The sequence below is a fragment of the Camelus dromedarius genome, chromosome 15, assembly GCF_036321535.1.
Source record: "Camelus dromedarius isolate mCamDro1 chromosome 15, mCamDro1.pat, whole genome shotgun sequence".
NCBI classification, from domain to species: Eukaryota; Metazoa; Chordata; class Mammalia; order Artiodactyla; family Camelidae; genus Camelus; species Camelus dromedarius.
The window spans coordinates 600,787-617,450 of NC_087450.1; the positions used below are offsets into that span (position 1 = coordinate 600,787).

The 16,664-nt window shown below is 35.1% G+C and overlaps 1 long non-coding RNA gene across 8 annotated transcripts in view; it reads right to left on the reverse strand.

Moving 5' to 3' along the window:
- LOC116151857 (uncharacterized) overlaps positions 1-15,879 on the reverse strand; it is a 32,266-nt gene extending 16,387 nt beyond the window's left edge. For 7 of the 8 annotated variants that reach the window (XR_010384069.1, XR_010384070.1, XR_010384071.1 and 4 more), the window contains exons 1-3: positions 15,737-15,879; positions 13,640-13,689; positions 12,248-12,334 (exon numbers count right to left, since the gene is read on the reverse strand). This is a non-coding gene — a long non-coding RNA (uncharacterized LOC116151857). Of the gene's footprint in view, positions 1-11,939; positions 11,998-12,247; positions 12,335-13,639; positions 13,690-15,736 lie in introns of all 8 variants that reach the window. The other variant, XR_010384068.1, reaches the window with a different exon arrangement.
- Between the last annotated feature and the right edge of the window lie 785 nt (positions 15,880-16,664).

Sequence of the window (16,664 nt, forward strand, 5' to 3'; positions counted from 1 at the left end):
ATAAAACTAGACTCATCACAAGGCAGATGTCTGTTATTTATGACTTATTAACTGTGACTAATGGCAAATTATACCTCTACATGCAACAGGACACCTTTCATGTGAAACATTTTACTAAGTGCTTAGGAGTATTGATTTTTAAACTGAGGTCATGTTTAAAGTGTTCTGTATAGAAATCAGTGAATTAATTGTGAATGTCTATTACTCACTTCAATCACAGAGAATTCAGAAGCAATGTCCAGCCCTGCACATGACTGAACAGGATTCATGCAGATCTTGGGGTTAGCAGGTGCAGATTCTCTAACTACACACCTCAGATGTCCATTACCAGACATGTGGACAAAGTCAGCATCACAAGCCTGTGGCTCCAGGGACTTCTACACTGAAAGATGGCCCTATTCTGACCCTCCAGTGACCTGAGGTCTCCCATTTCTTTCTACCTCTCGGCTTTGATGGTCACACAGCGTTGCTTCCCCAGGGTCACACTCACTCCCACTGGTCTGACAGTAACAGAATCTTCCAATAAGTTTCAGGTATTTCAGTCCTTCAAAAATTTCCACAGGACCCTATGTGCTGCTCTATCTACTGCAGTTTCTCTCATCAACATACAGCCATATTTAAGGAAAAAATATAATTTATACATTGTTTTCCAGTGTTTAAATGTGAACGAAGTTTACTTACAAAATGAAAACTGGATGGATTTGTACAAGACGGAAGATAAGTATTTTATTTAAAATTGGCAGCCATTTTCAGAGGATGCAGTTACTAATCAAAACTATGACACTGAACTCAGGTCAGATCGCTGACCCCTCACTACCCTCCATGCTCCACACTCACAGGAGCACTGCTGTTGTCCTCTGTGCCTCCTGCACCTGTGCTGTTTTCAGCTGACCTCATTCTGACACATACACCAGCACAACTAGACAGTGAGCCTCTGCTTCCTCAGTCTCCCTCCACTGTGTTCACCAAATGACTAATGCACATCAGATGCCAATCAGCCGTGAGTGAGGCATCTTTCTCCTGTGCCCAAGGGACTGAGACAAAGACAGCCACTCTCATTTTGGTGTAATGTGAAGACTTTCAACAGCACAAATACTGGGAAGGAGAATATTCAATTTCTGGGCCACAAAACATCTCAGGGACCTAGGGAAACATAACCAGAGCCCCTTAAATCTTTTATTACTTCTTGGTTTTATAGAGAAGATTCAGGCCTGTGGAGAAGCCTGCTCACCTACTGGCAACAGAGAAAGAGGAAGGACTTGCTTCTCTGTGATTGCACTGTCAGGATCACAGCTAACCTCCATCAGTCTCTGGATTTTCATTTACAAAAAGTTCAAGCACTGAAACACAACTGAAAAAGGAGAAAGAAGCCACGACATTTTAGTTTTCCACAATACCCAGGCTCACCTGCCACAAATCCCCTAACCATCACCTGGCACTGTGCTCTAAGAGAAACAGAGACCATTTCTCCTCTCCCAGATTCAGAACTAATATGGCTTTACATGCTGCTGCTCATATAGAAAATATGAATTCTCTTAATTTACATACAAGTAAATAAAGTCATTGAATTTTATATGTTAATGAATCCATGCTACTTAGAGTCTTACTCAATTCCCCCAACCCTGAAACCCAGGAGGCACTGATTAACACATGTGTATTTCACTCTCCACCTCTATGAAAGCCTCTCTGAAATTACTCAGATTTACTACTCTTTGTTTATTCACTGATTCTCCAGTATCCACCTCAACCCTCTGGAAACCTCATTCCCTCCCTGTCTACCTTGCCCCTGCCCCTCAGGATACACTATCCTCACACATCCTGCCTCTACTATGTAGGGTTTTAAGTAATGTCACTTCCTCAACAATGGCTTCTGTCCCATGTAATTGGCTACTCACCAAGGAACTTATGAATTTACTCCATAATAGAGTAGTTTAATTAGTAATTAGTACTCCATGCTGAAGAGTTCAGTGACACCCAAAGCTCATTTCTCAACATGTGTATCATAAATGGAACATCCCATATGTAGATTTCACTGAATATGTCACTACTTCATGAGTCCTATAATACAAATGGTGAACCACGATTAATAAGAAGACAATCAAAATAAATCTGGTTGATATATGTCTTCTTTTTAACAAAATATTTTCCATTTAATGAGGTAAATCATGTAAACACAGTTATGGAACATATATTATGTATACAGATTATTTCTGGTTTTTTTTTTTAACAGTCTCAAAAGTAACTTTCTCAACTTTGCACAGAAGTGTCACTGTGGATTCTGTTTTTTCTCAGTACTGTAGAAAATCTGAAACAAAAAGTTCTGTGCTTGTCTTTATCTAAAATAACTTGTATCTGCATTCTCTCAGTTTATGAACCCAAGTGTGTCCATCTATGTCCTTCTACTATGGTCTGTCTTTGTCTACATGGTGCACACGGATGCTTCAGCCTCACCCCATGTTATAGTGTATTCTCAGTGCTGTCCTGCCTGTGAACAGTTGTAAGCTGTTCTTCTGAGGGGGAGCAAAGTCTGTAATGACCTACATTGCCATCCTGGTGACATCACCCCACAATATTTTTTATTTCATTTCTGATATCTTCTTTAACCCAATAGTTTATAAAGAGTATGCACATTAATTTTCAGACATTTGTGAAATTTCCTATTTTCCTCTGTCATTAACTTTTGGTTTTATACCATTATTGTCAGATATGATACTTGATATGATTTCAATCTTCTTACATTTGCTGAGCCTTGTTTTGTGACTTAACATATGACATACCTAGAGAATGTTTCTTGTGTGCTTGAGAAGAACGTGCATTCTGTAGCTACTGGGTGGAATACTGTGCATATGTCTGTTAGGTCTATTTCTTTAAAGATGTAGCTCAAGTAAATATTTCTTTATTTATTTTCTGTCTTTAAAAACATAGACTGAGAGTGAAGGGATGGAAAAAGATACTTCAAACAAATAGGGAAAAAAGGGGTGAGCTACACCTAAAACAGTCAAAAAGACATTAATCTAGCAAAGGTCAAAAGAGGCAAAGAAGGTCATTATGTAATGACAGAGGAGTCAATCCATCCAAATAATGTAACGATTATAAATATTTATGCATCCAACATCAGAGCAACTACATATATGTATAGCAAAAACAAGCTAAAAGGCAGAATAAACTACAGTATAATAGTTGAGAACTTTAACACCCCACTCTCCACAAGTGATAGATCATCCAGACAATAGTTCAATATAGGATCAGTTGACATGAACAACACTAAAGATCAAATGGTCCTAACAGTCATATATAAAATATTCTCTCTAACAAAAGCTGAATATACATTCTTCTCAAGTGTACAAATTTTTTTTTCTAGACAAGACCACATATTAGGTCATATATCAAATTTCAACAAATTCAAGACTGAAATTATATCAAATGTCTTCTCTGATCATAGTATAAAACTAGAAATCAGTAGGAGGAGGAAAACTGGAAAGCTCATGAATATATAGAAATTGATCAACACTCTCCTAACCAAAGAATAAATTTAAGAGGAAATAACAAAGTGTCTTGAGACAGACTAAAATGGAAACAAAGCATACCAAAGCCCATGAGATATAGCAAAACCAATTCCGACACGGTGATTTATTACAATAAATGCCTAACTTAAGAAATAAGAAAGAGCTCAAATAAACAATCTTACTTTTCTCCTCAAGGACCTGGAAAAAGACCAAACTGAGCCAAAGTTAGCAGAAGGAAGAACATAATAAAGATTACGGCAGAAGTCAATGTGATAGACAAAAAAACAGTAAAATTTAGCAATATTAAGAGCTAGTTCATTAAATAAATAAATAAAATTTTGAACTTTTAGCTACACTACACAAAGAAAAGGAGAGAGGACCAAAATCAACAAAATTATAAATAAGAGAGAAGACATTGCAACTCTACCACAGAAATAAGAAGGATAATAAATTGCTATGAACAACTATATGCAGATAAACTAGACAACCTAGATAAATGGAAAAAAAAAAATTCTCAGAAACATACCTACCAAGAGTGAATTAGGAAGAAATAGAAAATCTAAACGAACCATTTAACACTGTGGAGAATAAATCTGTAATCAAAACTCTTCAAATGAAGAAAAGGTCAAGATCAGATGGTTTCACTGGTAAATTTTACCAAATATGTAATGAATTAATGCCAATCCTCAAGTCTTTTAAAAAATAGATGAAGAAGGAAAATTCCCAAATTCATTTTACAAGGCTAGCATTGCTTTGAAACTGCCAGAGAAGAAAATTTAGGTCAATAACCCAGATGAATGTAGATTATAAAATTCTGAATACATACTAGCAAATCAAATAAATGTGATGCCATCGCATTAATAGAACAAAATAAAAAATATAATGATCAATAGATACAGGAAAACACTGAACAACCTAGGTATAAAATGAATGTAACTCAAGGCCATGGTTCAAAACATACTCAGTAGTGGAATTCTGAAACTTTCCCCTAATGTCAGGAACAAGGCAAAGGAGCCCACCCCCACCACTCACTCAGCACAGTAATGGGAGTCCTAGCCAGAGCAGTCAGGTAAGGAGGAGACAGGAAAGTCATCAAAACTGGAAAATAAGAAGTACAAATATCTCTAGTTTAAGATAACATGATTATATCTATAGGAAGTCCTAAAAACTTCACCAAAATCCCATTAGAACTAAGCAGCATAATCAGTAAAGTTGCAGAATAAAAATTTTAAATGCAAAAATCAGTCATATCTCTATACACTGAAAATTATCTGAAAAAGAAATAAAACAATTCTATTTATAACAGCATCAAAAACAATAAAATAATGACTAAATTCATCCAAGGTGATAAAATATCACTCTAAGAAATAAACTAAAACATACAGACAAATGTAAAGTTATCCCTTGCCTATGGATTGGAAGAATTAATATTGTTAAAATGTCCATACTACCCAAAGCCATCTGTTGATTTAATTCCTATCAAAATCCAGTGGCATTTTTTAAAGTAGGAAAAAAAAATACAAAAATTTATAAGGAACCACAAAAGACCTTGTACATACAATGTTGGAGATATTGCACTCTATATCAAACTATAATATAAAGCTATAATAATCTAAAATAGCATGGTACTGCCATAAAAACAATGGAATAGAACTGAGAGTCAAGATACAATCCCATGCATGTAAAGTCAACCAGTATTTGACAAGGTGGTCAGGAAGACTCAGTGGAGCAGACAGTCTTGTTAATAACTGGGCTTGGAAAATTTTATATTCACATGCCAAAGAATAAAATTAGACCTCTATCTAACACCACTCTGAAAATTAAGTATAAAGGAAAGAAAGGCAAATATAAGACTGGAAGTCATAAAATTCCTAGAAGAAAACAGTAAAAGTCTTTTTAACACAGGTCTTAAAAATTATTTTTGATGATACTTTAAGCATAAACAATTAAAAAAAAAACAAATGAAACTACATCAAACTAAAAATCTCCTACACATTGAGACAATCAACAAAATGAAAAGACAGCCTATATAATGGGGAAAAAAATCTAAAAATCTTATAACTAATAAGGAGTTGATATCCAAAATACATATCATACAACTCAAAAGCATCAAAACAAATAACCCACTTAAAAGCTGTGCAAAAGACCTGGAAATACATTTTTTCCAAAGAAAATACATGAATTTCCAACAAATACATGAAAATGTGCTCAACATCACAAAACATTAGGGAAATTAAAATCAAACACGCAAGGAGATTTCAACTCAGGATTATTAGGATGAATTTATCAAAAAGACAAGAGGCTTACTATTAAACGCTAGCAAAGATATGGAGAAAAGGGAACATTTGTGTACTTTTGATTGGCTTATGAGTTGGTTTGGCCTCTATGAAAAACACTAGATAGGTTCCCCAACATTTAACAGGACTACCATATGACCCAGAATTTCCACATTTGGGAAATGTATCTAAAATAATTGAAAACATTATGTTGAAGAGATATCTGCACCCATGTTCACAGCAACATTATTTATAACAGCCAAGAGATGATAACGACCTATCAACAAATGCTTGCATATAAAAGTTGTGCTATATTTAGACAATGGAGTATTATTCAGCAATATAAAGAAGGAAATTCTGCCATTGGTGACAATATGGATGGACGTTGAGGGCATCATGCTAAGTAAGAGAAGTCAGGCAGAGCAAGACAAATACTGTATGACCTGATTTATATGTGAAAAAAATAAACAAAAATTAAAATATCACATTTTTGGTTACCAAAGGTGGGCAGTGGGAAGAGGGAGAATTTGGTGTAGGAAGTCCAAACATACCAACATCCAGTTATGGGATAAACAAGTATTGAAGTGTTATGTACAACGTGAATACAGTTAACAGTGCTCTATGGTATATTTGAAAGCTGTTAAGCAAGTAGACCTCAAGTGTTCTCATAACAGGAAAATATATTTTGTTTCCTTTGTTTTTTGCATCTACATTTAGATGATGTATGTTAACTAATCTTATGTGATAATCATTTCACAATATATCAAAGTCAAATCATTATAATATGCATTTGAATCTTAAACAGCACCATATTGTATCTCAATAAAACAGGGGGTGGGTAATTTATAACAGTTTTACAATAATTTTCTTGAAATTAAAAGAAAATCTTGAAACAAAAGAAAATGGAAACACAACTTACTAAAACTTATAAAATACCATGGAAAGAATTATGAGTTTATTACAACAAATTAGTATGACAAGAAAAAAGAATTGCAAATAAACAACATTACTTCTCAAGGGACTAGCGCAAAAAAAAAAAAAAATCCCACTAAGTTCACAAGTAGCAAAGAAATGAAATAACAAATGTGAGAGAAGAAATAAATAAACAAAGACTATAAATATTAGAAAACATCAATGCTAGAGGTTGTTTTTGAAATGGTAAAATTGACAAACTGAGCTATACTAACAAAGGGTAAAGCAATATGCAAATGAATCAGAAATGAGAGGCGATATTATAACTGATACAACAGAAATACAACAGGTTATAATAGGTGACTATCAACAAATACACACAAATAACTCGGATATCCTGGAAATAATAAACTCCTAGAAATATAAAAACTACCAAAACTGACTAATAAACAAAACAGAAAATCTGAACAAACCAATGATGAATGAAAAGATTGTATCAGTAATAAAAAAATAAATAAATAAAAAAATAAAAAGAGGCTAAGACCAGACAGTTTCATTGGGATATTCAACCAAACATTTAAATAGAATTAATACAGTCATCTCAAACTTTTTAAAAACATGAAGAGGAGGCATATTTACAAATTCATTTGATGAGTCCAACATTACCCTGATATCAAAGCTAGATAAGAACACTACAAGGGGGAAAAAAAAAACTGGCAAGTATTACTGATAAATATAGATGCAAAATTTCTCAATGAAATATAAGCAAATCAAATTCAATGGTATATTGAAAAGATCATATACCATGTCAAGTGGAATTTATCCCTGAATCCAAGGACAATTCAACCTATGTAAATCAAACATGTGATGCATCACATTAATGAATGAAATATAAAAATCGTATGGTAATCTCAATTGATGGAGAAAAACATGTGAAAAAATTAAACAACCTTTCATAAACAAACAAACAAATAATAAAAAGCCTCAACAAATTGCTATACAAAGTAAGTAATTAAACATAATAAATGTCATACTGGACAAATTCACAGCAAACATCATACTCAATGGTGAAGTGTTTTCTGACAAAAATATAAAGAAAATGTTTGTGCACTCACCATTCCTTTACCACATAATACTGGAAGTCCTGGCCAGAGCAATTAGGCAAGATAAATACATAAAAGTAATCAAAATTGAAAAGGATGAAGCAAAACTATTTGTTTGCATTTAATATGATCTTATATGTAGAAAATCCTAATGATTCCATCAAAAACCTATTACAAATAATAGACAAATTCAGTCAAGTTGCAAGATACAAATATCAACATGTGAAGAGCAGTGTGTTTCTATATACCAACAATAAACAATTTGAAAAATAAGTTTAAAAAGCATTCATATTTAAAATGTCATCAAAAAAATTAGGAATAAATTAAACCAAGTAGGTAAAATATCCTTACAGTGAAAATGACAAAACACTGATTAAAAAAAAAAAAAACCTGAAAAAAAGATAAATGGAAAAAATTTTCATGGTTATGAATTAGAAGTATTAAAACTGTAAAAATGTCTGTGTCACCCAAAGCTGTCTATAGATTCAATGCAATCCCTATCAAAATTCAAATGACTTTTACACAGAAATAGAGAAAACAAGCCTAAAACTTGTATGGAACCACAAAACACCCCTAATAGCCAAATCAACCTGGTCAAATAATTAATCTAGAGATATCACAATTCCTAATTTCAAACTTTATTACAAAACTATAGTAATCAAAAATGGTAGGTAACAGTAAAAAATGGAGGCCAAGTCCAATGATACAATCAAGTGCTCAGAAACAAACCCACTTATATAGTGTCAACAAGTACTTCACACGGGAACCAAGAAGATGTAAAGGGAAAACTATAGACTCTTCAATAAATTGTGCCGGAAAAAAACTGGATAATGGCCTACAGATGAATACAATTGGACCCCTTTCTTGCAGCACTCACAGAAATTAACTCAAAATGGACTGAAGGCTTAAATGTAAGACCAAAAACTGTAAAACTGCTTGAAGAAAATGTAAACAAAAAGCTCCTTGCTGTGGTTTTGGCAAATATTTTTTGGATATGACACCAAAGGTTCAAGTAACAAAAGCAAAAACAAACAAGTGGAACTACAGCAAATTTAAAAAACAACAACAACAAAAAAAACCAAACCAAACCAAACCAAACAAAAAAGCCCCCAAAAAAACCTCCATAGCAAAACAAATAATCAGCAAACTAAAAAGCAACTACAGAATAAAATAACATACAGGCAATTTTTTTTTCCATTTTTTAATCAAAAAACTTTTTTTATAAAATATATAAGTAAGTCATAAAATAATAGTAATAAAATAAAAAATTAAAAATTAAAAATAGACTAAAGGACTTGAGTAGATTTTTTTTCAAAAAGACATATAGATGGCCAATAGGTACATGAATAAATGCTCAACATCACTAATCATCAGGGAAACGTAAATCAAAATCACAATGACACATCACGTCACACCTGTTAGAATGGCTATTATAAAAAAGAAAAAGAAAATTTGCAAGAATATGAAGAAAAGGTAACACTTGTTTAATTTTTCAGTCAAAATATAAACTGGTACAGTCGAATGAATATAAAAGAATTAAATTGGACCCCATCTTACACTAGTCACAAAAATATCTCGCAATAAAATAGTCAAATTGTGACTTGAAATCATAAAATACCGTAAAAAAAATCATAGAGTAAAATCCCCTTGACCTTGATCTTGTAAATAATGATTATTTAGATATGACTCCAAAGTACAGGCAACCAAAGCAAAAGCAAAAAGAAACAAGCAGGACTAAGTCAATGTAAAAACTTCTGCATAGAAAAGAATTTGAAAAACTTAAAAGACATCATATGGAATGGGAGAAACTATTAGCAAACCATCTTTTGATAAATGGTATTTACTGAAGTATATAAATACCTCATACAACTTAGCAGCCAAAAAAATAAAATCTAATTAAAAATGAATAAAATATCTGAATAGACATTTTCCTTAAGAAAACGTACAAATGTCCAACATGAAAAGGTTGTCATTAATCATCAGGGAATTGCAAATCAAAACCACGAGACCTTATCACAACTGTTACAATGGCTACAGTCAAAAAAGACAGGTGAGTACAAGGATTGGAAGGGATGTGAAGAAAATCCTTGTGTGTTGTTGGTAAAAATGTAAATAACCACAGCCACTAGGAAAAGCAGTATGGAATTTCTGTCAAAAATTAAAAGTAGTATCCAGGTGTCCAAGCACCATTTGTCAAAGAGACTATCCTTTGCCCACTGAACGTGTTTTACTTCCATTTCAAATAGTAGTTGACCTAGTATACAGGGGTTTACTACTGGGTCCTCTATACTGTTAATTTAAACCATGTGTGTATTTTAATACCAATATCATTGTGTCTCATACTGTAGCATTGTGATTTAGTTCTAAATCAGGAAGTGTGATGACTCCCAATTTGTTCTTTCCCAGGATTGCTCTGGTGTCTGGGTCACTGGTAGTCACATAAAAAAATTTTAAGATTGATTTCTCTCCATGTGTAAAAAATGCTGTTGGAATATTGATAGAAATTGCACTGAAACTGTAAATGGCTTTGGGTATTATGGACATTTTAACCTTAATTCTTCTGTTCCATTAGCCATACTTCTGGCCCAGTGTATCTTTCCACTTGTTTTGTCTTCTTCAATTTTTTCCATAGAAGTCTTATAGTTTTCAAAGTACAAATTTTTCACTTCCATAGTAAAGTGTATTCTTAGGTATTTTATTGGTTTTAATGCTATTTTGAATGAGGAAACTCTAGCATCTTCAATAAATGTTGCTGGGAATATTGGAAAACCACAAGCAGAAAAATGAAATTGGAAACCTACTTTCCGCTACTCACAAATATAATTTAAAATGGATTAATGACTGAAATGTAAGACCTCATACTTTAAAACTCCTAGAGGAAAACATAGAGAAGAAGATACTTAACTCTGGTTTGGGTAATAATTTTGGGATATGACCCCAAAACACAAGCCAGAAAAGCAAATATCAACAGGTGGGACTACATCAAACTAAAAAGATCCTGCACAGCAAAAGACATAATCAGCAAAATATAAAGCCTAATATAGAGTAGGAGAGAATTTTTGCAAATCATATATTGGATGGAGGGTTAATATCAAAATATATGTAGACCTCATATAACACAATAGCAAAAAAAAAAAAAAAGAAAAAAAGAGTAGAAAATCCAATATAAAAAATGGGCAGTGAATCTAAATTTATATTTTTCCAAAGAAGACACCCAAATACACAAAATGTACATGAAAAGATATTCAACATGACTAACAATTAGGGAAATGAAAATTGAAAGTGGAATGAGATATCCCCTCCCTCCTGTCAGAAAGGCCATCACCAAGAAGACAAGAGACAGTGCTGGCCAGGATGAGGATAAAAGAAAACCCCTGTACACTGTCGGTGGGGATGTAACCTGGTTCAAGCACTATGGAAAAGCTATAGAGGTTACCCAAAAATTAAAAAGAGCTACCATATGCTCCAGCAGTCCTCCTTCCTGGTGTGCATCTGAAGGAAGTGAAAACAGGGTATTGAAAATATAGGTGCATTCGCATGTTTATTACAACATTATTCACAATAGCCAAGATATGGAAATGACCTGAGTGTCTAACAATGAAAGAATGGATAAAGAAGAAATGACATTGACATACAATGGAATATTATTCTGCATTATGAAAGAAGGAATTTCTGCCATTTGTGATATTACAGATTGACCTTGAGGGTATTATGCTTGGTGAGATGAAATAAACAGAGAAAAGACAAACGTAAGATATCAGATATACAAAAACAAACGAACAAACAAAAAACAAGCAAGCAAACACTTAGAAACAAATTGTAAAATGGTGGTAACTAGGTGTCGGGGTGGAGGAAATGGGGAGATGTTAAAGGGTACAAATGTGCAACCAGAAGATAAATAAGTCATGCAGATCAAATGCACAGCACAGTGATTACAGACTACAGTGCTGTACCAGTCTCCAAAGTTCCTAAGGTACTATCTTGTGAATATTCTTGCCACAAAAAATAAAGAAAATTATACTTGTGAGTCATGTGAGAGGTGTTAAATCTGTTTGTGATCACATTGCTGTATGTAAGTGGATCAAATCAACACACTGCAGACTGTGAAAAAAGAAAAAGTAGAGCTGCATGATTTCACTTACACGTGTAATCTAAAAACAGCCGAATTCACACAAAGAACAGAGTGGTGGTTGTCAGGGCCTGGGAGTGGGGAAATGAGAAGATGCTCAAAGAGTACAAACGTCCATGTTTAAGATGACTAAGTTCTGGGAAATCTCATGAACAGCATGGTGACTACAACTAACAATGCTGTATTATTTATCTGAAAGTTACTGAGAGCAGATCTCAAAAATTCTCACCACAAAAGGGAATTTTATGGGTTTATGGAAGTATCCTTATTGTGATAATCATTTCACAATATATATCTGTATCAAATCACCACATTACTTACTGGTAGGGCTGTGTCTGGGTCACTGTCTCTCAGGACTCAGAATTCAGTGAGTCTGTTTCACTTCATGGCTGAACATATTCAAATGGCCTGTTTATAAAATAAAAATAAAATGACTAATAATTCATTGTGACTGACTTCAAGAATTTTTTGTTGTTTTTAATTTTGTTCCCATGCCTACATTTCACACTACTGGAACAAAATCAAATATACGCCAAAACAAATAGCACATTACAATAATGATACCAGAGTCGTGAACATAAATATTCAATGTTTCTTCCTGATGTTTTCTAATCAGAAATGTTTTTTAAAATATTCAAACTCACCGGGTCCTAGCTGATAGCTATGTGACAAAAGTCAAATAAGACAAAATGACAGACAACCCTGCAAGTGGTTTTAGATAATTCCATATTTTGTGCCAGAAATTAATTACCTCTTAGAAAATCACATAAAAATACTTGAAGCTCAAACCCTGGAACGTTTCTCAATTTCATCAAACTCACATGTTATTATAATATCTGTGTCCATTTAGGTGATGAAGTAGGTAAAGATAAAAAGTGATCTGTTCTTCTGTGTTTAGTACAATTAAAATAACTAAAAATGATTATAAAATGCTTCTAAGAAATTAGATAAGATCTAGAATACAGATGGAGATATGAAAATGCTTTTCCTTGCTCTGTACAAGAGTAGTAGCCCATCAGGTACAAATGCGTCAGATGACAAGGTACCTTCATGTTAAAAACAATGCCATCACTGCAAAGGAAAGCTTTACTGATTGTACTGAAATAAAAGAAAAAAAATAGAATTGGAAAAAGATCACTTTGCCATAAAAATGCTCATGGTCACAAATAGTATAGAGAAGCAACTGTGGCAGATGTAAAAAGACGTAGAAGCCATCATTCCTCCACTGAATATGATTACACCAAATTGTGACTTAATCATTTACCAAATTGTAACTTAATCACTTCATAAACGTAATGGATAACATTTCTGCTTCTATAATTTAAAATATAATAACCTTTAAAATATTCTATGAGAGGTGTGGTAGTCAAATTTGTGTTCTAAAAAGTACTTTAGACACACCTAAGAATAACTAATGGTCAGAAAGATCAAATGCAATCAGCTACCATCCCATGCAAATTAATGGCATTCAGCAGATATTCATATATAAAATATGTATTACTGTACAATATGTAAATAAAATCAAATATTGTATTAATATCTAATGTAAAATACCAGGAAATGTGCTGTGCCAAAATTGGAAGCGTCCTGGTGTAAACAGATTACAATTTTGTATTCAGTTTTCATAATGGGATAATACTGTGATCTGAGCAGAAATTGTAAAGAGATTTCTCCAAGAAAAATTCCTGACCACATCAAAAGTTGCACACTTACTATAAGGCGTTTCCCCTTGTTTACTCTCAGTGTCAGAAAGTGACTTGGATCTAGAATAGGAGAATAAAAAAACTTTAACGAGACATAGGAAAGCACTCTCTGTTAAAGAAAATAAATCAAAAGAAAAAATGAAAGGGAAATTAAGATTCTACAAATACAAATACCAATTTTTATGGGAAAGGGTTAAAATTGAAAAAAGATTATATTCTTATTTCACCTTTTGAACAAAGGTATAGAAATCTAAGCTAAATAACTTCATATTTTGCATTTATTAGGAGAAAATATATTTGCAATGAAAAGCAGTCATTGTCCTGCCTTTTAAATATTCTGACGATTTAGCTTTGAATATATTTCATCTCAAATGGTCTTAAGCAGTATGTACAATGGTTGGTATTTTAAAAATCACCACTGTATTTGGAACTTATAAAAGTAATTCACAATTTTTAAAATTATATTCTTGTAAGAATTTGGTAGTGGCCTAGGTATTATTTTTAACAAAACTGGTCACCCTGGAATGCTGCAAAAGGTTTTTCAATAAGCTTATACTTACATATATTTAAGACTGTCACTGTATTAATATTACGGAAACAACAGGCCAGCCAAGAAACAAGCACCACTTGGAGGGTTGGAATACTCAGATTTATTACACTGGCAGGCTCAGAGTGTCTTCTGCTCTGAAGCTCTGAGCACCTCCAAAACTTGTGCATTAGGCTTTATAGAGTTAATTGCAAGCATGGGGCTATTAGCCAATAAGGTGTGAACAGCAAAAGCAGGGAATCAGTACACTGGAATTTATCTATTAGGAACAGAGCATGTTACTTTTGGGAGCCCATGATTGGGTTAACAAATTGTAACAGACCCCAGCCACTCATCTCCTTAAAGAAGAACAAATGTGCTTAGTTAACTGCCTTGCAAACAGGCACCTGTGCATCGGCATGCCAGTCTCCTGGCAGTAAAAAGCAGAGACAATGCCTTTCTTGCATAGTTGAGGTTTTAGATAGAACTCTGCTCATTGCAAAGCAACAACCCAGGCCCTCAGCTATAAACACAGGGTGTGTCTGCTGTTAGATAGACTTCTATGCCCCAAACAAGGAGCTGGCTGGGCTGGTGGCCTTTTCTAACATATCTATAAGGATATATCTTGTTCCCCTCTTCCCATGACTTCCCTAAAGATAAACAAAGCCTTTGCACTCACAGTGATTTCTACAATCTCAATCCCACCCTGTCTTTCCTTAAATTCCTGTATTCCATCACACAACTGTTAGTGATTTTTCCTTTGATTGTACACAATAAATGTGGGAGCATTTGAGAGGCTCGTGGAGTTGGCTCCCGACACCCTCTCCCTCTCTTGACTTTTTCCACAGAGTCTTGAGTAATTCATTCAGTCTCAGTGGGACTTCTGCTGGCCAGAACCCAGTTACTGGCACTTGTTGAGCTAGGATTTATGAGTTAACTTGTTAGCCCAGTAAACCAACACTTATTAAACTTCAGATTTCTGAGTTAGCCCAGCAGTACTTAGATCAGTAAACTGACACTTATTACACTTAGATTTAAGAGTTAGCTTGTTAGTCCAGCCCAGCTTTTCCTTCTCATTATGAGAAAATCTCAATCGTGGCAATATTTTGACTTGAAAATGAGATAAGCTAAGAAGCACATTTTAAATATAAAATATTTTAAGTACAAAATAAATAATTGTATTCCTTTAAAGACAGGAAATTAAAAGCATAATAAACTCTGACTTTGACACACAAAATATAAAAGTTAATATAATGTGTTTTCATACACCTCTTTCCCTGTTTCAGTAATTTCTCAGCCCCTTTCACGTTACACCCGAGTCCCCGCCCGTGACCTGTGGTGTAAACACCTCCGACCACACGGGGAAGGGGGGGACCCAGGCAGTGAGAATGAGGGGGCGCGAACACCCCCGTGGCCCCGATGGACGCGGACCCTCACCCCCTCCCAGCAGGTGAGGACAACAGTCGAAGCGGGTCCGCCAGCGCACCAGTCCCCTCCCTCCTGGACTGGAAACCCAACTCGGCCAGGTCCACACACACCCCGGTGTGAAGCTGGCTTAGCATGCGGGGAAACCGGCATTACCTCAGACAGCGAGCGAGGAGCGTCCTCCTCCTGCAGGAACGAGGGCCACGCGGTCCCGAAGCCGCCATGGCGCCGCCCGCTCCTCCCTGAGGAAAAGGAGCGTCGCCCCCAGGGAAGACGCCGACCACGTCTGTCGCGGAATGCGCATGCGCCCCACCATCTAAGAAATGTTGGCTTCGCGCGCCCCCTGCAGTTCCTTGAGGGCAGTGCTGGATGTTCAGAACTCACTGGAGAACACATGACCCGTCCCAGCCATGATGCTAAATCACTGGAAATCTTAGTGCCCTGGTCTCTTTGTTAATGTCACTGGTGATGCTCTGATCCAGCCATGTCTGCTCTCTTGCCTGGATCATGCCTCACTCCTTGGAACCACGCCTGGATCAGATGCAGAAGAGTCTCAAATCCCATATTTAGAGATGATCAGGGTTGGTCTGGAGTCCAAACCCAAATCTCTCAACACCCTGGGGTCCTCTGAGGAGTGTGGTTTTCTCAGAACCGTCTGTTCCATGTCAGAAGCAGACCAAGCCTCAGGTAGCTTAGAAGGAATGCAGCCCATGCTTTGGACAGTTCTCAGTTCTGACCTGCATAATCTTGAGACCCTTTTGTAATTTCTAACACCCTTTTTTCTCATACCTGTATTGATGTTTATTTATGGCTAGCTGAAATATTGCTCTTATAATGCAGAGGTGCTATTGTTCTTCAGATAACAGAATATTTTGAAGGGATCAATTATTTATCACTCCCCCTAATTAAATATACTTTTAAAGCTAGAAATTTTTCAGGCGGGCAATCAGGTCCTCTTCTTGAACCAGTTGCTGAGGTGCTGAGATTATCTGGTCTGAGCTCCAGATCCTGATCCTGCTGGTGGCTTATGGTGATGTCAGTGTGAACATGTTTCTCCTTGTGCGCCGGTGTGGAAAGGGGACAG